This window comes from Pteropus alecto, unplaced genomic scaffold, assembly GCF_000325575.1.
Source record: "Pteropus alecto unplaced genomic scaffold, ASM32557v1 scaffold164, whole genome shotgun sequence".
In the NCBI taxonomy this organism is placed as follows: domain Eukaryota; kingdom Metazoa; phylum Chordata; class Mammalia; order Chiroptera; family Pteropodidae; genus Pteropus; species Pteropus alecto.
Genome location: NW_006439568.1, coordinates 24,952,441 through 24,976,661, shown reverse-complemented (window position 1 = coordinate 24,976,661; position 24,221 = coordinate 24,952,441). Strand labels below are relative to the sequence as shown.

General features: G+C 39.6%; 1 protein-coding gene and 1 pseudogene across 1 annotated transcript in view; one reads left to right on the top strand and one right to left on the bottom strand.

The window, feature by feature from the left end:
- SDC2 (syndecan 2) overlaps nucleotides 1–24,221 on the top strand; it is a 104,990-nt gene that overhangs the window by 20,590 nt on the left and 60,179 nt on the right. The gene's annotated exons all lie outside the window — the stretch shown is intronic.
- On the bottom strand, nucleotides 11,729–11,837 carry LOC112483636 (annotated as a pseudogene).

Genomic DNA, 24,221 nt, shown 5'->3' with positions numbered 1-24,221 from the left:
CAAAGGTTTGTTCCTGTGTGTTCAAAGAGTTTTGTTTTTAGCTCTTACATTTAGGTTTATAACCCATGTTGAGTTAATTTTTGCATATGTTATGGAATAGGGACACATCTTAAAAAAATACAGTATCTAGTTGTCCCAACATTTTTTTTTTTTTAAAAGACTATTCTTTTCCCCTATTGAATTGTCTTGGCACCCATGTTGAAAATCAATTGACCATAAATGTAAGGAATTATTTCTGGACTCTCAATTTTATTCCATTTGTCTACATGATATATATGCAGTACTATATGTACATATTTATGTAATAAATATATATGTATATATTTGTGCATATATATACATACATACACATGCAGAAGGGGGGATCTTAAAGCATACTTGGTTTCGACTGGTATAGTCCTTGGGCTTTAATTTAAAGTGGTCAGGCAATGGAACAAATTAAAAAGCAGGAATTTAAGGCATTAACTACATCATCAGACTTGGCCATGATGTCCCTCAAGCCTCAGTTGAATCCACTTACCAGGGATACAAAGATTAGGTAGCAGAGTGGTTGGCTTGCTCTTTGTTTTTATTTTTTTCTGCCTCTTGAAATGGAATGCATTGCCCAATGTTTTAGAGTAAGTGATTTTTAGATCTCTCTGGTCTTGGCCTTGCCCTGAGAGCAAGGACTTGGTTAAGTGACCTTTGTGAGCTCTGAACGGCATCCACCCTGCATATAGATTCTTGGCCTGAGTGTCTAAAGCTGTGAAATGAAGGAATTTGATTAGGTTCTAATGCTTCCATCCAATCAGCTTGAAATTCTGTGATTTGTGTGCATGGCCACCCTTTAAAAATAAATGGTACATTTTATCGTTGTCATCTACACGCAAAACTGAAAGAATGACAACATATCCCGTTAATTCTCTCATTTTACTGCTGATTCTGATGAGAAGAGGCTCACAAGCAAATAAATGGCAGGACTGAAGCAACTGTGACCGGTTCTCTTAAGTTAGTTTAATGTATAAAAAGCCTAGTTGTGTGCTCTTTATAATGCTTCTGGGTTATTTTAATTTTTAATGATGAAATGCATGACAAAGAAAAAGGAAAAGACAAGAATTTGCTGTGATACTGTGTGCTTCTTCCTTGTGGATATAGTTGGAGGGACTTTATTACTTTGAGATCAATTAACTATAGATAAGTAGCTGAAACTTCTTTCAGAATGTCTTAGTTTTCTTCTTGGGTTTGTGGGAAGGTAGAAATACAGGTTTTTAATTGTTCACAGCTAGTACATGAATATAGTGGTAATAATAATTAAGAATAATATGGTTCACCTCTTAAGCTGTTAATTTTAAGCCACTAATTTTTTTGATCTGAAGTCTGGCAGAGTCTTTGAGTGGAACGTTTGGAGGTCCATCTTGTTTTCAGTCAGGCAGTGTGCAAGTCCGCCTTGTCTTCTAATTTGTTACATAATTTGTTGATTTTTATGTCTTCTACCTAAAAGCAGATGCACACAACACCAGTCCACTCTCAGTAATATCCATGCAGCCATCCTCACTGCAGAACCCTTGAGTACAAGCAATGAGAACCCGAAGCCCATATCACGTGTGTGTGTGGGGAGCTGGCAGCCTCACGTGTGCCCTCTGCAGTGGGACCAGACCTGATAGACAGGGAGCCTTGTTAGGAGAGTGAATTTGCTTTAACGTTCTTGTGATTGGCGGCTGAGCCCAAGTGTGGCACTCACCACTTTCTTGAGATAAAAGGAGCTCTTTCAGTTCTCTTGATAGTTAATCATAAAGCTGATTTTATAAGCTAATCCCCCACCCCTTGTTTTTAGTAAAGTCCTCAAATTCTCAAGTATTATGACAGTTTCGGGTGGAGTTTATTTTCCATGGTTTTTCTTTTTTTAAAAAAATAAATGTATTTATTTAAATTAGTTTCAAGTCCATGGTTTCTTAATGCTTCGTCATAGAGAAAATTTTCAAATGTTTCAAAATGATAAATATTTATTAGAGAATAAGTATAAAAATAGAATGTGTATTCTTGAAGAATGATTTGGGTAGAAGTTGTATCCTGGGAAACTTTAAAACAACAAAATAGATGTCTGATGAGAACACGCCATTGCATCAAATTATTAAAAAATACCTCTTTTACCCTGGATGATTTGGGGAGAAAAAAATCTTAGTTACATTTCCTATGTGAAAAAAACTAAAATCCTAATTATTATTATTATTTTTTGAAGTAGTAATATAACATTAATTACATGAACAAATTGATCGCTTCTCATATTTTATGCTGGCCACGAATTTGGCTGTGTTAGTAAATAATTGTTATTTCATAACACATCATCGTCACTTTTCTCACAGGACTTCCTGGAACAAGATGACTTTTGCCAGGTATAACTGATATAAGAATCCTGCCAAGAAAACTGTCTAAAGACTTTTTTTTTTTCACTTTTAAAAGTACACATTGTAGAAAGCTCTCTTGACTCTACTAACAGAACCCATTTTATGAAGTTAAGCTGTTAACCCCATTTTATTTCTAGGAAAACAAGGTAGAATTGTTTTCACTTTAGAGGGCCATGGAATTGAAGTAGAGAGGTTGTGACTTCATGAGAACACTAGGTCAGAATAGAAATTAGGGTGAGATCCATAAATTTAGTTATTTTCAAATGGATGATTTTTGCTACTTCACTCACTTTTACTTTTTCATGAAATATTGTTCATCAGAGTGAACAGAGGAGCAGTAATAATTCCATTAATGAGAAGTCCTACATCATTGCTCCTCCAAGAGCCTCTTTTCCCATCCTAAGCTGTTTGTATACTATCAGCATGTGGATCCTGTGTGTGCTTCTGTTTTAAGTATCTGCTTCTGGAGAGCCAGCTTGAAAAAGCAAAACAGAAAAATCCATTGGCATTTTGAGAGTTGAATCCACAGAAGATGTTGTTTGCAATGTGCCGAAAACATAAGGTCCAAACAGCCGGAACAGGCCTGGTGCCAGGCAATTTCACTGTGAGAGAAGGAGGAGGTCTGAAACAGTCTTTTTAGGATTATCTCCAACTCAGCAGCTGCTGTCTGAGTTTGATTATGCACATCCTGCTCGGGGAGACCTGCAGTAACCCTTGGGCCCCTGGGGAAGTCAGGGCTGCCTTTTAAACAAAAGCCTCTTCCCTTGGACACCCAAGGGCAAAAGCCCAAACAATGTGGAGGTTAAAAGAAGGTGGAGCTTTTGAAGATTGGATTTGAAAGAACAATCTAGGAAGGAAACTGATTGCCGAATTTCGGAATTTCGGAACTGCAAGTGCCTTTTTAAGAGCCTGTAATTTTACAGATGAGGAAGCAGAGGCTCAGAGAAGTTAAGTGACTTGCACAAAGAGAACCAGTCAGAACTGAAATCCAGGTCTCCTTTTTCCCAAGTTAGAGCTGTTTTATGTAGGTGCCATATTCCTGATAATATGATTCTCACATCAGTATAAATAATATGTTGTATATGTTGGAAAATTGACCTGAAAGAGAAGAAACTTTAAAAAAGCTTTTTGGAGTTATGTGTTAACCACCTTTTATAGACTGTCCAAGCATATTCAGATTTTTCTGTTATGTGGTAGAATTTTATCAGTGTGTAAATCTTAATAAGTGACCAGTAAATAGATTATTCCAGTAAATTTTATATGTGATTCTCAAAGGCAGAACAGGCATATTGTAGAGGTGTCGGGAGGAAAACTAGGAAGGATGTTTATGGAACGAAGTCTTTTGTTCAACTGTGGCTCTGGAGTAGGGCTACAGTCTCTGAGGATTTATGGCCTGTAGTCTGGAGAAGCTAGGTGGGCTCACATTATCTGTGTTTAAGAACGTGTGTGGGGTCTTTGAGCCTAAGGCTGTCCAGGTTACAAAAGGCTTTGTCAAAGAAGATGGTTATCTAGTGTTCTTTGAGAATAATGTGTTGCTGTTTATTTCACATCTGTGCTGGGGATTGAGAATTTTCCCTGCTTTGTGGTTGTAACAATATCCCCAGTTTGCTTCTTTTTAAGAGTTGGGAAGCTAATTTCTTGTAGGAAAGAATCCATGAAATCCAAGGATATCACTCGAACTTGGATGCTTTCTCTTCTTAATTAAAAGATTGCTCAATTAAAAGATTGAGTTGTTAGAGTTTTGTTTGGTATACGGGAACTATTTAACATTGTTGACCTAAAAGGGTTTTGACTGAGCAAGAGAGAAAAATCAGGGAGATCTTCTTCACTAAAATTCCACGTGGATTTGGAATCTGTTTTTGAATGGTGGGGTTTCTAATTGCTTTATTCATTTGTAAAGGTCATGTTGAGTGTATGAATTGAGTGTCCTTTTCTGTGACCCACCATCTTTTCTGAAAAACAAAACAAAATACTGCATTTAGGATACTCTGTTGAGATATAGTGGAATGTCTTTACATTTATTCTATAAGATTTTGGTGACAGCTGTAGCTTAAATGGGTAAGGGGAGGTCTGGAGTGCATAGTAGGACGAGACAGTAGGCAAATGTGAAGGTCTTCTTTTAGAGCTGTACCTTGGGAAATGTCTTATTTAATGGCCTAATTAGGACATGCCTAGTTTATTTATTGATTGATGAGCTTTTGAAGTACTTGTTGCCTGAATGTGAATTTTTCAAGTGGTTACCTGATTTTCCCCCCGCTCTGACGAGAGAAAAGTTAAGGTGGAAGGGAAAGCTGTATATTATTTTTGTTTTTATTCACCAAAGACATAGTTTTGGGTACTTTGGCAAAAGAAGGTATCGAAAGGTCATTAGTTCTTTCCTTTTTTGTTTCCTTAATTGATAGTGGCTCTTGGCCTCATTGAGGAACGCTCTCTGAGTGCTATTATTATGCTGGAATGATATCGAAGGAGGCCACTAAAGCGATTTCCTCAGAAGGCACTTATTCTCATTTGTATGATACAAACCTTTTTGGAGAACTGTCTAGACTACCAAGGTAGGGGAAATAGCTTACGGATCTATGATCTGTATTTAAAATAATTATTAAGCTATCTAATTGGATATTTAGAGAGTTCAGGATGTATAAGATAAGGAAAACTATATATGTACTGATCGCCTCCACCAGAAGTAACATCCCTCAGGTGGTAGCTTTCTCTAGGAAGAGGATGTATATGTCTATTTCTGGATTAGTTTTACACAAATGAAGCCTGTTTCTCACCTGCTTGCTGCCTTTTGCCAGGGGGTGGAATTTTTCCTTTTTGCTGCTTGTCACTTGGCATTTGAATGGAAATGAGTCCTCTCTTTCGGAGCCAGAAGATTCTAATTCATCAGGAAAAATTTCTCTAAGGAGTTATTTTAGTTGCTTCATAGTAAACGGCTTACACTACAGTGAGGAACCTTTGAATTTGAAATCTTTTAAATATCTTTTTCTTCTTCAAAAAATGTATACAATGGATTTCTGAGCAGCTAAAATTCCATACTAGATAGCATTGTTATTCTCTGTAATCTCTTTTTAAAAGGTTTGGTGGTGTTTTGCTGTTCAAGCTAAACTATACTAACATGAAGTTTGGGTTTTGAAGTGTAGAAGTAGTTCAGCAATAATAACGGGTGATCCCTTAGATTTCCTTGAAGAAGAAGGAAGACTGTATGGTGAATCTACATGCCTATCACGTCTGAAAACATTACTTATTAATTTTGGTTATGAGTTAAGCTTCTCCTTGGTGGATTGGGCCTCTTCCAGGAGTAACACTTGGAGTCCTAGGTGCTATTGGAGAGGTGCCTTTCATTCTCAGCATTCTGGGGAGATTTACATCTGTAAGCCGGATAAAAATATGTGGAAAGCTGATTAGTTTAATTGGCCCACTATTGTAATTATTCAGTAGGAGGTGACTGTGGGACAGTTATTATAGCCCAGAGTGTCTGGTAGGAAGGGGAGGAGACTCACTGAAAACAGCAGCAACGTTATAAAATGTTGATTTAAACGTGTATTTAGTAACAAATTTCCCTGGCACTTAAGAAGGATGGGGAAATTCTTAACTGTTTGGATCAAGAATCCGTCGGAAAAAAAGAGGTGAGCTTTTTTTCAAGGATAATTGCAGGGAATTCTGCTAATGATTTCTCTTTCCTTAAAATACTCCACAGGGTAACAGGACTTCGTGGACGTAAACTCAGTGTTTATAACTTTAAAGTAGACACTCTAAAGTTGTTGCGACAGACACTCAGGGTGGCCAAAATGGTGCTTGCGTTTTAGGTTCTTTCAGAAAAGCAGCCCAGTGCAGGGTCATGTTGTAAAGTGGAGATTTTTCTTTCACATCAAAGGACAAGGCATGTTCTACAGACAGTGAGCTAAGAGGTAGGGAGCAGGCATTTCAGTACTTGCATTGGGAAACTATGTGTGGAATGTCATAGTTCACAGACCAGGGACCCAAAGTGAATCCAGGTGCCTCTGCCCGCTGCTGTTTTCCTAGAGAGAAATGACTGTAGGCAGAAATTGCAGCCAGATGAACCAAAAATAAAATTGATGGCTTTATTGGACTTTTTTTTTTTCATGAAATTTAACTTTCTAATGTGCACATACATCACTCTGGGGATGTCATTATAAATGGCTGACCTTTTGTTTGGGGGAGCTGCTGCTCGCTGTCTGTGCAGCTCCACTCCGCTCGCTTTGATTCCGGCCCACATCTGTTGAGCATGTGATCAATTTTTTTTCCCCCTCTGAAGCATACTGACAACTGGCTAAAAAGATTTAATGAAAACCAGTCAGAACTAATTTCAGTTAGATATTCCAGCTCTTCTGGTTTCAGATGTAGAAGTTATGGCTTCCCAAATGTTGCTGTTTTGAGGGCAGCATCAGGAAGTCTCCTTGGGCCGGGAACTGGGTTTCTTCGTCTTACTCCCAGCACCGCCCGGTTAATGATTGTAGGGTGGCTGGGAATAATGAACCAGCCTGTTATCAGCCAGCTCGAGTATTATAGAAAAATCATTCCTCCCTTTCTTCCTCCTTTCCCATGGAAGTCAGTGCACTGCTGTGGTCACACCTAATAAATACTGCAGACTTCATTGGGTTGTTTAATGGGACTTAATGTAGTGTCATTTGTGCACTTAAGTGAGTGGTTCTTATTTTTGTGTGGCTTACTGCTCAATCTTGAAAAGATGTGAGGTTTGAGGAGTTTCCAACAATTACTGTTTTTTATGGAACCAGAGTTTGAGTGAGACAAGACTTTGGCCGTTATTTAACAGGTCACCTGCATTTCCATATGAGCTTTGGGGATACTGGAGGAATTAAGTCACAATAATATAAAACTGTACTCTGTGCTTCGGCCTGTTCCAGAGAAATAATTGGAAACCCTGCCCTCTCTCCCGTCGTCATGCAAATCCCAGTAATGATTTCAGTCTCTACTCAAGTGCTCCCAAGTGTTCATGGCTGCCTGTTCCCTTGCCCAGAGAATTCTGTCTCATCTTTGGCCAATCTGGAGGCAAGAAGAGGTGAGGCTTCTGGTCAGTGTGCGATGCCAGTTAGGACAGGAGATGGCACTGTCTTGATCACCCTAGAGAAGCTTCTGTCCCTCACCAGGGAAAGCCACCTGCCCTGGCATTGCTGCAACCCTTTCCACTCCTTCAAAGCCGGCCTCCCAGCTGTGTTTGGTTATGCTGGTAGGCCTGGATTCCTACAGCGCTGGACTGGTCGGCGTAGGTCACTGGACAAGTTTCTCATCAGAGCCCCCTTTTTCACTGTGGTGAGGCTGCCCCCATCCTATCCTCCCCATCCCTGTTGGGCTGCCATTTTCTGTGAGCTGAAACTGGCAGCCCAGCACGGGCCCAGGGAAAAGATTCTTGCCCTGGGGCTCGAAGACTGGCCCAGTTCCTCCAATCTGCCTTCTAGGAAGCTCTCAGGGAACAAAAACTTCCTCTCTTGGTCTGCCCTCCAGGCAGGATTGTTGAACTAGGACAGTTGAGAAACTGGTGCTTGGAAGGGTCAGAGGACTTGTCTAAGACCACATCTTACTGGAACTGGATTCCCAGGTATTTAATGATTTCTGGGAGCTTTCCTTTGATTTGTTGGATTTTTCCCCTGGAAAAATTCCATACTTGGGCCTCAGTTTCTCCATATATAAAATTATAATAAGACTACTAGCTTAAGTAACTAAAAGGGGCAGTCATAGGTCACAGGCCTCCAGAGGAAAGGGTCTAGGACAGCGGTCCCCAACCTTTTGGTACCAGAGACCCGTGCTCCTATGAGAATCGAATGCCCAATGATCTGAGGTGGAGCCGAGGCGGTGATGTTAGTGCTGGGGAGCGGCTGCAAATAAAAATGAAGCTTTGCGCTGCTCACCTCTTGTTGTCGGCCCGTTCCTAACAGGCCACGGATAGGTACAGGTCCACAGCCCGGGGTTTGGGGACCTCTGGTCTAGGATGTTTGCATAGCTCTTTATAATTTACACAGCATTTTCCACACATTATCAGACTTAGTCCTTCCAGTAACCCTGCGGGGTGGGCATTGTTGACCTTGTTTCACAGATGAAGAAAGTAAGTCCCAGAGAGGATGAAGGTGAGGCTTGTCCAATCTGAGCATTTGTCCTGAAGTTTGTTCAGCATCAAATTTTAGAGACAGTCATGGCTTCGGGACGTGGCTGCCAGGCAGTGGTAGGCGCTTCTTTGCCTTGTAGTTATTTCCCAGTGATTTGGCCCCGTAGGCCTCCCCAGAGTGACTTCGTACTTATTTTTGTTATGGGTCTGAGGAAGTTAGAATTCAGTTAATATGTACTTATTATTCGTGATTCTGGATTTAAACATAGGAGTCTTTCAAGGGAATGTAAACTTTAAGTTTTGTAGAAAATAAAGTGTCAAAAATTATCTTATGTAGACAAAAGAAAAAATTACAAGTTTGCATGCCTGATATATAGAGCTGATCTCCTTAAAGCAGTTGCTAAAACTACCCTGTTATCATATAACAATGTTTCTTTCTTGCTATAAAACATATGACCAATAAATGGCATGACCACATATTTTACAGTTGCAGACATTTCTTCCCTCCCTTTCTTGAAGTTTAAAAAGACGGAGCAGATGTCTCTAGTCTCTTTTCAATGTGGCGGAAGAGAGAGGAAGGTCTTCTAGACTTCAGGAGCACCAAGGGGTCGGTCTCCTGCTAACAGCACGTAGATCGTGCCAAGAGCTGTGGAAACCCCACCTCCATCACAGGGAAAGAATTAAACAGCAAAAAAGTGGAAAACAGGCCTTTCCCTTTTCTCTCCTTCTGAGAAATTTTAAGGGCCTTCATAAGTACTTGGGGCACATCAAAAAGATGAAAGGTCAACCCAGGGACCCAAAATCGGGTTCTGTGTATTGGCCCTCTATGCACCAGTGGTCAGGATACCTGATTCGCTCTCTGCCTCCGTTGTTCCATCTGTAAAACAGAGATGGTGATACTGCTGTCTGGAGCCTAGAGGAAGGCTGAAAGGGTGTTCACAGGGCACCTGGATCTGCAGGGGGACCTGGGGGCCTGGCCACTTACCCGAAGGAGAGAGGCGGCTGTCCCGGGGAAGGTGCTGGCTCCATACAACAGTCTTTTGCTGATGTCGGGTGACTCTAGGTCCTAATACTTGGCTCTGCTTTTGGATGTCAGTCATATTCATTCTCCATGGCCCCTGCTGATTTTTGATGCTGTCCCGTCCAGGATTTCTTTCAGCAGTTGGCGTGGTGCCTGACTCATAGCAGGTGCTCAGTAAATATTGGTTGAGCAAGTGTTACCCTCATAGGGGAGAGGGAAGGTGTGCTGTTGACCTGTGGGGAGTGAGACTATGACAGGTTCCTGAGCCTCATTATTTCTGCCTCTGGAGTGTTCGAATGCACCCTCTGTAGCAATAGAGACAAAAATGCAATATCACAAATACCACTGGAATCATTCTTTGTTTTTCATTGCCATGGCCCTTGTCATTATTTGTCTGGACAGGTACCACAGGAGACTTCTAACCATTCTCCCTGCCTCTGTTGGGGGCTTTAACACTAACTAGCCATCCACTCTGCTGGTTATCTCTGTCCTCCTAAAACAAATACTATCATGGCACTCTCCCACCTAAATGCCCTTCACTGGCTCCCTTTGGCCTCCAGTAAAATCCTCCACTAAACCTAATTCTAACCCTAACCTTAACTCTAATCGTAACCCTAACCTAGTACCAAACACTAATCTCAACCCTCGCCCTAACTCTCGCCCTCATGCTAAACCTAACGTTAACCCTGTGTGCCTCTGCTCTGTCAAATCCCAGGGCCTCCATGGCAGCCCTGCGGGCTATTCAAGTGGGAGCTCTAATCTTCCAGATGGAGTTAGATTCGTTGGGTTTTAAAACCCCCTGATTTTAATTGGGTCTCAAACGACCTGGGAATCAACATATTTGGGACACATCAGTAGGGTACATTTGTAAAAGGGCATTGAATGTTTGGAACAGGAGTGCAATAATTCATGCTAAGTAACCAGAGAAAACTAAGATGTTAAAGGATCTTTGCATGTAGTCTTCAAAAATCAATTTAATAAAAAGTCTATTTTTCAGCTGATTGTATAGTTCATCAGGGAGAGTATATGAGCATATAGGTGCATACACATATATACGGTTGACCCTTGAAAAACATGGGTTTTAATTGCGCAGGTCCACTTATATGTACATTTTTTTTCAATAAATATACCTTTGGGCCTCCTAATCCCTGGGTTTCAAATCCGTGGATTGAACTAACCACTGGTGGAAAACAGTATTTTGGAGTCATGGTTGGGAATCAGTGGATGCAGAGGACTGACCATATGCATGGTTCTAGCCATTTTACATAAGGGATATGAACATTCGTGGATTTTGTTTTGTGGGGATCCTGGAACAATTCCCTGCAGATACCGAGGGTCAACTGTGGTTAAGTTTTTGAGGAGTCAAAGGTTATACCCGGATTTTTGACTGTGCAGGGGTCAGCATCCCAACCCCCACTCTACACATACAGTATATATATCTTTTTTAGTTTGGAAAAGGAATGAGGCAGCCACTTGTACTACTGGACATTAAAACATATTATAAAGTTATGATAATAAAAGAGGATGATGTGAGTATAAAAATATACACTCAAACAAAATAGCACCTCATAAAACTTTTCAGTGCATAGAATAACAATTATATAAGTCACTGGCAAAAGGTACAGATTATCTGGTAAAGGAGGTTGTGAGTTGTATTTTTAAAAAACCTATTTAGATCCTTGCCTCGGGTCATACACCAAAATATTTATATGTATTGGACTTAAATATATATTTTTAAAGCCCTAAACTAAAAACATATTTGATCTCTGAAAGAGGATATATTTTTAAGCCTGAAAGCAAGAAACTATCAGTGATTGCTCAACTTGAATACTTAAAATTATCCCTTTTACTGAAAAATTACAAATGACTAGTAATGATCACTAAGATAAAAAAAAAATGCACACCAAAAACAAATATTCATTGTTCTGTCATCATATTAGGAAAGACTTCAAAAATACAATATTCAATGTTCATTAGGATATGCTCTGATACTCATTCTAGACAGAAATGTAATTTAAAATAAATTTTAAATAAATTTAAAAATGGTTTGGATTTTATTTATATTGGGAATATTACTATATAAAAACTGGTGTGATTTATTAAATTAAAATAATCTCTAATTTTAGTTTCATAAACCTAGTTTTAATCTTAGTTTTGTTGTTTTTTTCTCGCAACCCTTGGTTGACCTTACAGATTGTGAGGACTTTGTCAGCTTACAGTCCTTTATTTTTTTATTTTTTACACCTACAGCACCTGGTCCTCCTAGGTGGTCTCCCATCCAAGTACTAACCAGGCCCAACCCTGCTTAGCTTCTGAGATCAGGCTTGTTCAGGGTAGCATGGCCGTAGACTTGTTGTTGTTTTAAATAACCTTTTGGCCTTGGATTGTCCAAAGAGGAATAGCTATAATTAACTACTCTTAATCATATACTTCTCCATATAAAATATGGCAAAGAGATAACCCATTGGGGAAAACATCTCTTATAAAGGGGATTTATGACCCTTAATATCCTATAAGACCATCATGAGGCATTCTATGTAAAAGATAAGTAATACTGGACTGCAGTTTCTGAAGTGTTCAAATTGTAATTCACTGTGTGATGCTGAACAAGCGACTTTACCTCTCTGGGTTTTACTGTACTCATCTGTAAAATGAGAGAGTTGAGTTAGATTACAGTCTACCCACTGGGATGCCCTCGCATAGCTGCGTCAAGATTCTGATGCCCCCTGGCTCTCAGGACAGCTGGGTGGAGCCCAGGGTAACTGGCCAGAGCCTGGGGTGGAGGCCACACGACTTCTAGCCAAGAGCAGCCATTTGTTTCCCCCAGTGATTCGTGCAAATACTACCACAATTCAAACTTAATGCGTGAAACCTTTATGCAGCGAGTTGTTTTAAAATCAAGTAAAAGCTAGGTTGAAAAGGAGATAATTTCAAATGTCATAATGAACCACTCATCCTTCCTACTCAATATGCAATAGCCATATTAAAATATGAGAAAGGAAGAAAAGCAAAATGTTATCAGTAATTATCTCTGGTGATGGGCTTATGGGAATTTTTTATTTTCTTATTTATAATATTCTGTATCTTTCAAATTTGCTGTGTTAAGAGTGGTTTGAGTTTAGCATATGAGTAGTTATTAAAAAAAAAAAAATGCTGGCAGTGCCCTCAGCGGTCCCCTGGAGCTGTCTCTTGCTTCAAAAGTGTTTGGACAGAACAGACCCTGGGACGCCCTTTCTTCCAGCCACCGACCACCCTCCAGCCTCTTTTCCAGTCACAGCCTTCGAAACCTTCTCAGCCATCCTTGGCCTCTGAGACCAGCCAACAACGTTATTTTGAGCTTAACTCCTTATTGCAGAACAACCATGAGCTCTTAAATCCGTCAGAATTATTCCACCGGGTTAACCCGCATCTGCTGGCCTCCTGCACTCACTCCTCTCTTTTCTTCTATTTTGACCACGACGATGTGGCTCTGGAAGGTGTGGGCCACTTCTTTGAGTTGGCTGAAGAGCAACACCAGAGCGCTGAGAGCATCTCTTGAAGATGCAAAGCCAGCATGGTGGCCACAGCCTCCTCTAGGACCTGCAGAAGCCTTCCCAAGAGGAGTAGAGGGTAAAACTCAAGATGCCATGGAAGCCGCCATGATCATGGAGAAGAACCCGAACCAGGCCCTTTTGGATCTGCATGCAGGCCCTGGGTTCTGCATGCACAGACCCCCGCATTTCTGTGATTTCCTGAAGAGCCACTTCCTAGACGAGGAGGTGAAACTCATCAAGAAGATGGGCGATCACCTGACTAACCTCCGCAGACTGGCCTCAAGCATGACTAGCAGCCTTTGGAGCCCAGTCTTTTGAGGGGCCCCTCTGTATCCCTGTGGTGTTGGCTTTGTGCCTGAGCTTCTCCCTGCAATCATTAGGCAGCCTTCTAACCACCCTGGAGCCCTCTCCCATGCCTTTGACCAAATTGAAACAATAAAACTTTTTTCAGCTGGGGAAAAAAAAAATCTCACTTGTAGCCATCCTTATATTTTGTTTCAAAACTCCATGACAACAGTTGGCTGAGTGGCTGTCAGTGTTAAGATTCGAACAAAAATAAAACACCAAACCTGGGTCCATTTCTCATTATGTAAATATCCTGGAGTATTTTCATCCCCGGTTTGTTTGCTCAATGCTTATTTTCAAGGCTGGTTTAAGGTGTGAGCAGTAACTTGAGCAGAAGGCCAGTCTTTAAAGTGAGTCAGAAGCCGCCTTACTCAGGGTAGCTTATCCCTTTTCCTCCCCATATTCCTCTCAAAATTCTTTCTTCCCTCTTTTTCTTTCTTCGTGATCATTAGCAATACTGAATAACTATTTTTCTTTGTTCTTCTTGATCCCCGGTGTGTATATAGTTAGATGTATGTCCCTTGTGCCCTCTTAGCTAAGCAAAGGAGATTCTTTTTTTAACTTGTTCCTTATATGCCAGCCCTTCTAGTTCCTTAGTCATTACTGTTTTTGGTCTTCCAGCTCCCTCCTGCTTGTTTACATCTTTCTGGTAATGAGTTGCCTAGAGCTTTCCAACCTGTTAGATTAAACCCGATTTCTGGAGGTGGGGATTGGAAATGTGGGCTTTTTTCCTGCCCTATGTTTATTTTGCTTTACTTTGAAGATAAAACACTATAGATATTGAAGGTGTTTAAACCCTGTTTTCTCTGGCTTCTTAAACAGGTACTTTGCAGTGACTCCAAATATTTTAGTTATCTGAAAAGAGTGATTGTTTTGTCTAAATGATGGAGGTGGCGGGCACATGGGGAATTAGGAGTAAGTGTCATTATAATTCTTCAGCACAATTTTAGAGTGATTAATAGCGAGGTTACCATAGTATATAGTAATTACCTATAAAAGTTAGAATATACTATAATATTGTTTTTATTAAAACTATGCTAAATATAGATTACTTTCTTTTATATAACACTTTAGGATCTTACAGTGTGCCTTGACATTCTGAGCATGGATAATTCACTGATAGAAATTTCCAATTGGTGGAATGCTGGTAAATATCACTGTATTATTTACTTAATTTTTACAGGAATGCTGATTTCTTACAGTGAAACTGATTTCTTGCAGTTTGAGCCATTGTAACAAATTTGTTGAAAGCATCCTAATTATAAAGCATCATGCTCTACATTGCAAATGATGACTTAAAATTATAGAGTTACAAAATGTAACTAGTATGGAGCTGGAGGTCATCTAATCCAGTGTTCCCAGCCATGTTCACATCATGGCACACATTGTAAAGGTTTGCACATCTCACTGCAGGGAAACACATGGCTGCTCTTGGCTGGAGGTGACAGATCCGGGGCCTCCATTGTGGGTGGGCTCATCCAGCTGCCTGAGGGCCAAGGGGCATCAGAATCTTGCCTCAGCTGTGCCAGGGCATCCCAGTTGGAAAACTATGATCTAATCCAACCCTCTTATTTTACAAATGAGACACATTCTGTGTTTAGCATCAAGACCCAGAGAGGTAACTTGTTCAAAGTCATACAATGAATTAGTGATATTATGGTAGATAGAATTTGAGCATTTCAGAAACTGGGAGTCTCATATGACTCTCTTTTATATAGAAAGCCTCATTATGGTCTTTTTCAAGGACATTGAGGACCATAAAAACCTTTCATAGGGCATGTTTTCCCAAAAGGTTTAGCTCTTTGCCATATTTTGTATGGAGAAGTACATAATTACGAGTAGTAAATTACAGATATATTTCTTTTGGACCGCCAGAAAAAATTTAAAAAAAAATTAAGGTTATGAAACCAAGAACAGTCCAGTATAGGTAAAAACAACCAAACCACTTTAAAATATTTTATTTAGATAAATTAAGAATGTACTTAATGTATAAAACTTGTAAGCATGGTGGTTGCATTGCTTTTAAAATTCAAAAGATGAAAGTAAGATGGAAAAGGAGATTGAAAATTTAAGTATCACGGTGAACCATCACCATCCATCCTTATTTACCACCCGTCGAGTGTTTAAGCCCTTTACAAATAGTAGGAAACTGTGGTTATCTGGCATAGTTCTATGATTCAGTTCACGTAACCTCTAAGTTCTCCTTCAACCCCATGATATGATGATTCACTGATTCTAGTGTAATTATGGCTTGGGTCAGCCTGACATATGTCCATGTGCATGCCACCCAAAATGCGTAATGGAACATGGCATTTCATCTTCAGTTCCTCGACAGAACTATAAACTCAATGTGCCAGTTCAGGACAATTTATAGCGTGTTAAGATTGTGACATCAAATTGAGACATTCCATCATTACCTCAAGATATGTAGTTCTAGACTAGCATCACCTACCATTAACAGCTATGTGACCTTGAAGTTCCTTAATCTCTCTGCCTCCATTTCTTCATCTGTACAGTGAGAGATGGTAGTACCTGCCTGCTAGGCATGCTGCACGAATTAATTGAATTAATGCAAAGTCTTAAGAATGACATCTGGCACATAGTGAACCCAAGTAAATGTTAGCTATTATTATTATTTGCCGCCATGGGTTGTCATTAAGTAGGGATGAGTAGGAGCCTTCAGGTATAGCCAAGAGCTTCCTACTTTCCTACTCTCAGGCTTACACCTTTTATAAAAACAGTAGTCACCTGAGTTCTTAGGGTGCTGGTTCTGGTGTATGACTATTGCCAGATGCCTCCAAATCTTTGCCTATGGAAGGCGTTTTTTGTTGGCCTTCTTTGGGAAAAAGGAAAGCCTACCTCCTGGGATGTGGGTAAAATATTTTTTTTTCCCTTAATTAGCAATAAATTCTGGTCATTCTTTTGCAGAAATGTTGTAGAACAAAAGAGGATAAAGATCCCAGCTTTTGGCTTTCCTAAGACAGCATCTAACAAATATCTAGAAAGCATGGTGCTTTTTCAGTCGTGTGCTCCCCCTGAAGAGTGTGAGAAAAAGAGCTGGAGTTTTAATGCAGACAAGCTGGCTTCTAGCCCACACTTAACCACTGAGTACATCCTGGGCTGTGCCTTGGTACTTTCTCTGGTAGTCTTCCAGGTTGGAGCCACTTCTAGAGGTGTCGTAAGCCATCAGGCATATGGTATTAAGAGACTAGCAAGGTGCCTAGAAGGTAGACTGTTTGCTGTAAATATTCCCTTTCTTTTCTGAGTTCATCACTGTTAAAGTAATGTTTTAAAATTGCATCTTCGGGCCATGGGAGGCTGTTTCATACCAGTGGCCTTTCAAGGTGACTTTCAGTCAATTGTTCTCAAGCTTATCCTCCTCTGCCCTCCTCCCGCACAAACTTTTTAGCATCATTCTAAGTTTTTAAGCTCATTTAGTTTTGTTGTCCAAGTCCCGCCCCCATCACAATCTGTAGCCTCACTGCCCTCCTTGCCTCTTCACTAACAGATTACAACCCCTGATAAGGTTGCCAGATAAAATACAGGATGCCCAGTTAAAATGGAATTTAAGATAAACACTTTTTAAGTATGTTGCATGCACCATTTGTGATGTACTTATACAGTTGATCCTTGAACAATGCCAGAGTTTGGAGCACTGACTTCCTGCACGCTCAAAAATCTGCGTATAACTTTCAACTCCCCCCAAATTTGACTACTAGCCAGCTGTTGACCAGAAGCCTTACTGATAACATAAAGCATCGATTAATACAGATTTTACATGTTATGTGTATTCTATATGGTATTCTTACAATAAAGTAAGCTAGAGAAAAGAAAATGTTAAAATTATAAAGAAGAGAAAATACATTTACAGTATTTATTGAAAAAAAAATCAACGTATACATGGACCTACGCAGTTCACACCTGTGTTCAAGGCTCAACTGTATTAAAAAGTATTCATTATTTGAAATTCAAGTGTAACTGAACATTCTCTATAAGTTTGGCAACTCTGTGAATATCTGTACGTGTCATGCTGTTATAACTCTTACTCCCACAGCAGCATATTTTGGCCTTAAGGATGCTAAGAGGAATGAGAGCGGCTTCCCAGGTACTTCCTGAGGCCTATTTTGACCGCCTTAAAAAGAAAATACCTGCAGGTTGATAGGAGATTCTGACAGCCAGTAGGAATTCTGTGATGTCAGGGTGTGAGATATCTATCTACTTTGATTTAGGAGATAGGCAAGATATAAAAAGACGGTCATTCACCAGGTAGGTGTTACATTATGCAGTTTTATGAATGTAGAAATGGTTTTTTCATGCAGCTCAAAGGCATGATGTTGAAGGAGAAAACCCAAAGAGGAATGATTAGTGTTTGTCAACCGCGGACATGTTGGAAATGTCCACAGGGAGCACCAAGGCAATCAGTTGACAAGGACTTGCCCCTCAAGGAATTTAATTTATGGGTGAAATATTTGAAAATAGAATGGTTTACACCAACTTTTTTCCCTTCTATTTCTTCTTTTAATTTCTCTCCTGAGAGATAGAACTAGGTCTGCCATAGCTCTGGATAGGAATACTCAAGTGAAGACAGGTCATGGCCTGGATGCTCCCCAGTAGAGGTTGCACTTATGGCCCATGATATTTCTTGGGTACCAACTGGATGTGGGTCATCACTGTATTTATTGAGTGCCTCATGTGTGTCTGGCAAGGCTTTCGGTGCCTGGGAGCAGCAGCAGGTGACACAGGCACAGCCCTAGCCTCATGAAGCTTGTGGGTGCTTTAAGAAATAGATGTGCTGGGTCAGAAGGGAAGCAGGCCTCTAGCAGCTAACTTAGGATTGATTCCTCTGTGCTTTCCCTCTGTGGCATTTAGAGAAAGAGTCTGCTGTTGGCCAGACTACTGGAAACCTGTCTGTGCATTGTTATTTGAAAAGTTCATCCCACCTCAGGTCTCTCACTGAGGAATTTTATACTAGAATCTTCAGTAGCCAGGCCAAGCTGTCGATGACAGGCTCTAATAAAATAGCTAGTCAACCAGTCAATCTGTCTATCTTTATAAAATAATGGAGGCACCCTCCATGTTGTGTTAGATAGAATGCCTCCTAATATTGGTACTTTATCAATACTTTTGTGGGGGGCTACCGTTTGAAGAAGGGTATAGAACTTGATTAATTATAATGACATTTTGATAAATTTTAGGGAGCTAAAAGACTGTACTGTGGTGGTGAGCTTTTCTCTCCTTATCAGAAGAATTAATAAATGATGCTGAGTAAGAAAAGAAGGCTAGTGGCTCTGGCAGTTCTAATTTTTTTAAGAAAAGAGAAAAACTAAGCCTGATTTTAAACCCTGTGGAATTTGAACTCTTGCCTGTGCTCCAGAAGCTTCTTGGGCTGCTTAGATTCCCAGGCTGAAGTTTACAAGGCCTCACAGTGTTCAGCTATCTCAGAAGTGTCACAAAGTTCTCGGAAAATTCTCAAAACAGTATACTTAAATGAGTAAATGGATACAGTGCAGTACTCTTTAGGGCTAGCAGGGTTCTCCGTTGGGGGAAATAATAGCAAATCAGGCAGTAATGAGGTATTATCATGTCAAAAAGATTGCCACAGAAATCACTGGCTTTAGGTGTTCAGAGAAGTTAATAACTTTTATTCTGAAAGATTTTTGCTTTGGGATATTTTGGCTATTTTGTACTGGCTTCAAATGCTATTTTAATAAGCCCACATTTTGTAGTGAGACTATAATCTGCAGCCATGAATTTTAAGGATAACATAGGAAACAAAAAAAAAAAGTTTATTTTCCAATTCCTTAAGGGCTAATGCACTTAAAAATATCTGTCAGCTTTGTCTTTAAAATCTTTTTATTTACAAGTGACTCCTGACTTCAGGCCTAATTGGTTTCTGAACGTTTAGTCTTGAGGCTTGGTTATAACACAAACTGTTATTTCCTGTAGGCTGTGTTAAATGTAAAGTTTATATTATATATTGCGCTTCCATTCCTGGAAGTTGATTTTATAATATTAAAAATAACAATGTGGATATAAAAATATATGAAAAATGCAAGTGTACTTTTAAAAATAAATATTTATTAAATATTTCAAACCAAAGATACTAAAAATAGTAAAAAAGCTTTGCTGTAAATGTTAACTTTTGGGGGATTTTTTTCTGCGTAGGCTGAATTGACTGAAGCTTGTTAGCATCCAAAGTTAAATCTCCTTAAAGCAAACATAGGTTTTTTCCCCCCTCATTGCTTCAAGGACCTTTAAATTGTGTTGTATAATAGGGTTGTCTACCTCAAATTCTGTTGAGTGTGAAAAGTGTAGAAACTCTGCTAAGTTTCTTAATTGTTAAAAGCTGAAGGAGGGGCCGTTGCCATGGCAACTTTTCCAGCCATCCATGCTCTGCTATTTCAGAAAGATCTTCTTAGCTGAGCTGTGAATGAAATATTAAGAATTCAATCAAGTCTTCAGATTGTGAAGAACAATTTCTAAAGAAATGTATTTGCATTGAGTACAATTAGAGCACACAGCTAGCTAGGTCTGTAACGTTCCCAGCTGAGTCAGCCTTGTTAGTCCACTGACTAAGGCATCGACTTTGGACACAGTGTTTGGTGGGTCTGATTGCCATCAGTTGTAGTTATCCCGGTGAGGGTCTTATGAGAGGCAGTTGCAAGTTGAGCTGTCTTTGGGATTTGCTGCCCGAATATCATTAGGATGTTCTTCTTTAATCTGTGTGTCTTAAGACAGTAAGCAAAATATGAATTTTGGCTAAAAGACTGAATTTATGCTCTAACCATTTTCTAGTTTTCTTTTTTAAGGGGACAAAGCAGGGCCTGGCATTATCTTGTGATAACCAGTACTAACCATAGAATTTGTGTGTCTGTGCTTACGTGAGCTGTTGAAGTTCCTACAGCAGTGACATTAAAGGAAGATCTTTTATCTCCCATGTTTTCAAAGATGAAACACATCTGAGCATGAATGAGGAGATATAAAAGTATTTTCTTCAAACACTTTGGGTACTTATTTTTTCTTACTGATCTTCTTGACTAGATTTTATGTTTTGTAAGTTCACATACATGGTAAAGTACTTACGTATTTGTGGATTCATGGTATGTTGACTCACTTTCTGGTTGAATTTGTATTTTTTTAAAAAATTACTGAATTACCTTAAGGAAAAAAACAGCAATCTTGGATTATTTCTCATAGTCGCGTAAACATCCATCTATAAATCCACATGTAGTAGATATAGTAGATATTTGCCTAGCAGTACACCACAGGGATCCAAGGAAACGTGAGGAGTGAGTTCTGCTCCTTTTAAGTTGCCTAGTCTGATTTCCTGACCGTTTATTAGTGATTAAAAACTAATATGAAATGATTTTAATCGATTTTCATGGCAATGCATTCTACTCACATTTTTTGCATTCATTCAGTTTTCTTGGGTTAGATAACATTTATGGTATTTTTAGCGTTGTGGGTCATTCCTCTGCCCAGGTTTTCCAATTTTCTAAGGCATCATTTCTGAATTGAGGTATAATTTAACCCTTATCGGGACATCATATGATAGAAATTAACCAAAGCAGTTCTGACCTATTAACTTGGTTGGGAAAATGGGGCCATATTGACAGGAAGAGTTGACAAAAGGAATACTTTTAAAACAAGTCATTATATTTAGCTTTATTAAGATAATTAGATCAAACTGTCAAGAAGTAGGAAGAAAAAATGGTGTTCGTTATGAAAATCACCTGTGATTATGTATGTTTGATGTCTGTTCAGAATCTCAAGATGGAGCGAGGAAGGAAAGGGGAAGCCCCTGCAGGTACAGCAGCAGTACCTGGAAAACTGTCAGAATGTACACTGTAGCTCTCATCAGGGCCTCCCTGTGCTCACCTGACCATCTTGGGAGGTTGCCCTTGCCAAGACACTGGTTGCCAGAGCCCCTCCACACACGTGCGTGTGCGCGCACACACACACACACACACACACACACTTTTTAAAACTTCTATGCTTCTCGAAAGTCAGGATTTGAAAAGATATAGCAATGTTTATTCTCTCTGTAATGGCTTTCTCTTTCTAGATCAAGAGGCCTTCAGAGGCCTTCATTGAAATAGAATTTAGTCCTGCATTGAAATGGAAGCATTAAAATGTAAGCTGATAAAAAGCAAGGTGGTTTTGCCAGGGAAATCTCAGCTCACACAGGCCAGGTAAGTTATCGAGTCATGTGTTCTCCTGGAGTGGGAGGAAGTGGAAGAGCCCTAGGGGAGCATTTTCTGACCTGATTTTTATTTATTTATTTTTAATTGCCAGTCCATCTTTGTTTCTGTAAGAAATTTAAAATATTACAGTCCAAGGAAGAGACTTGAAATTCTCTCAAATTTGAGGAGACTGGATTCTAGTCTTTGATCTATAACTACTTTATTAATTCAAAAGGTATATATTATAGAAAAACTGTGTGGTGTATATATATATACACACACACACACACACACACACACGTGTGTATACACACACACACACACACACACACAACGGAATATTATTTAGCCTAAAAAAGGAAGGAAATTCTGACATGTGACAACATAGATGAATCTTGCGGATATTATGCAAAGTGAAATAAGCCAGTCACAAAAAGACAAGTATTGTATAGTTCCACTTATATGAGGTACCTGGAGTAGTCAAATTCCTAGAGACAGAAGGAGAAAGGGTGGTTGCCAGGAGCTGAGGGAAGGAGGAATGAGGTGTTATTTAATGGATACAAAGTTTCAGTTTTATAAGATGGAAAATAGTTCTGAAGAAAGAAGGTGGACATGATTGTAGAACATTGTGAATGTACTTAACAATACTGAGCGATGCACCTAAAAATGGTTAAGATGGTAAATTTTATGTTATGAGTATTTTAGTACAGTTACAAATAGGTGTTAATTGAGCACCTGTTTTTTTTGGGTGCCATTTATACTCCAGTGACCAACACAAAAGCCCCAGGATTGAGGGAGCTCACAGGTGAATGAAAAGTGAGGGTGAGATGCTGCTGGATGGGGAACCCAAGGTCACATCACGGTTAAGGATGCTTTGGTCCTAAACTCAGGTGAACCTGAACCAAGCCATGAAAAGGGACCTTAAATGGGTCTCTGTAATTCCCATTTCTGCTCACTTCCCTTCACATGGATTGCTGGCTCCTTGCTACCTCCCCAAACCAGTGCTTTGGGGTCGCTTTATCAGCTTTCCCTTTAATTGGTTTGCTTTCTGCTCTGTTCCAAATCCAGCTCTGCTCTTCCTCCTTGGCCTGAATGTTTAAATCCCCTATTTGATGGGTGAGTGTCTCCTGTCATTTTCCTTCTTGGACTATAAATTCAGAGAGGATGTGGTCTGTGCACTTTGACCTTTGCAGCACCCAGCACAGTAAACCATACTTAATGAATGTTTTGGATGAGCATGAGCCTCTGAAGTTGGAAGTTGACTTTGCTAATACCTATTTAATTGACGGTTCTTGGTGCCTCTTTTTGTAAAGGATAGCTTCTGTTTACGACAGAACAAACAAGCCCTTAAGCTATTTCCAGTGGCCCCCAAGGAATTCGCGTGAAGATATTACCCAAAGACTACTGACCTGGACTTTGCATCCCAGAGAGGAGAAAAACACTGGGGCACTGGGGCAGCTTCTCTTTCCTGTACATGGTTCAGAGAGGGGAGATCAGGAGTGGGGTAGGCCCAAGTGTGTACCTCCTAATTCGGCTTATCAAATATGCGATTTCCCATCTCTTTCTTGGTAGAGTTTTCTTTCTACTTAGAATAATAGTCGTAAGTTGGGTTAACATACATCTAGTTTTTTTTTTTTATACCTGTTTTTCTGGCTTAATTATTAACCGCTCCCCCTTTCACTCTCAGACATGCCCTGGTTTGGATACATTTTATTGCTACCCTGGTTAGAAGGGGAACAGAGAGAATCAGTTATTAGGGGAAGATGGGAAGAAAGAGGAAGGGAAAATTAGGCTCCTAGAGATTCAGGAGGTGAGGAATTTGAGAAATAGCTGTGTAGTCTGGCATGTTAGATATTCTTTGGATGGGAAAAATTATTTGTCTTTTAAATTATAAGCATGCTAGCCTAATATGTTAGAGTTTAAAAGTCTTGAGGGCTGCATTGGATCAAAGGAAGATTTATTTCAATTAGTCACACTATAGAATCCTTTAGTGCAGGTTAATATGTTTACTCAGAGCTTCAAACATTTTTATGGCAAATGGCAAATGAGTTTGCTTTAAGATACAAATGTGTGTACATATCCTGAATTTGTTTCTTCAACCATGAGAAAGAACTCCAGTCTGCTAAAATTCTGTTTTATATATGTATATGTTTAACTTAGATAATTGTAGAGTTAATCTTCAGTATTGATTGACCTTAGCAGGTAATGAAGGAAGTTAGGTAGGACTATATTGATACCTTCATATTTGTTAAGGGGACATCATGTAATCTGAACAAGATAAGTGTTTTTTAAATCAGGTATTATTTAGTACTTTATTATGTTGCAAGTTTCAATTTAAACTGGTTTGAACTGATTTTCTGTTCAGGAGATGTATAGGTTTAAGTGAACAGAAAGTCTGGCTGTCAGTGCTCTCAGGGTTGGCGGATCCAGCAGCCCAGCAGTCTCATCACTAATCATGTTTACTTGCATGTCCCTGCTCCTGCATCCTGGTGTCTACTCCATCCTGAGCCTGGTAATCCCTTTGCCGTGTACACGCATCATATTGTTTGAGTTTTTTGTTGTTGTTGTTTTTATCATGACAATCTGTGTGTGTTACTTGTAAATAAAATAAAATTTAAAAATATTTTCAAAAGTTACTGAGTAATATTATATTTTGAGAGAACTTTACAGTTT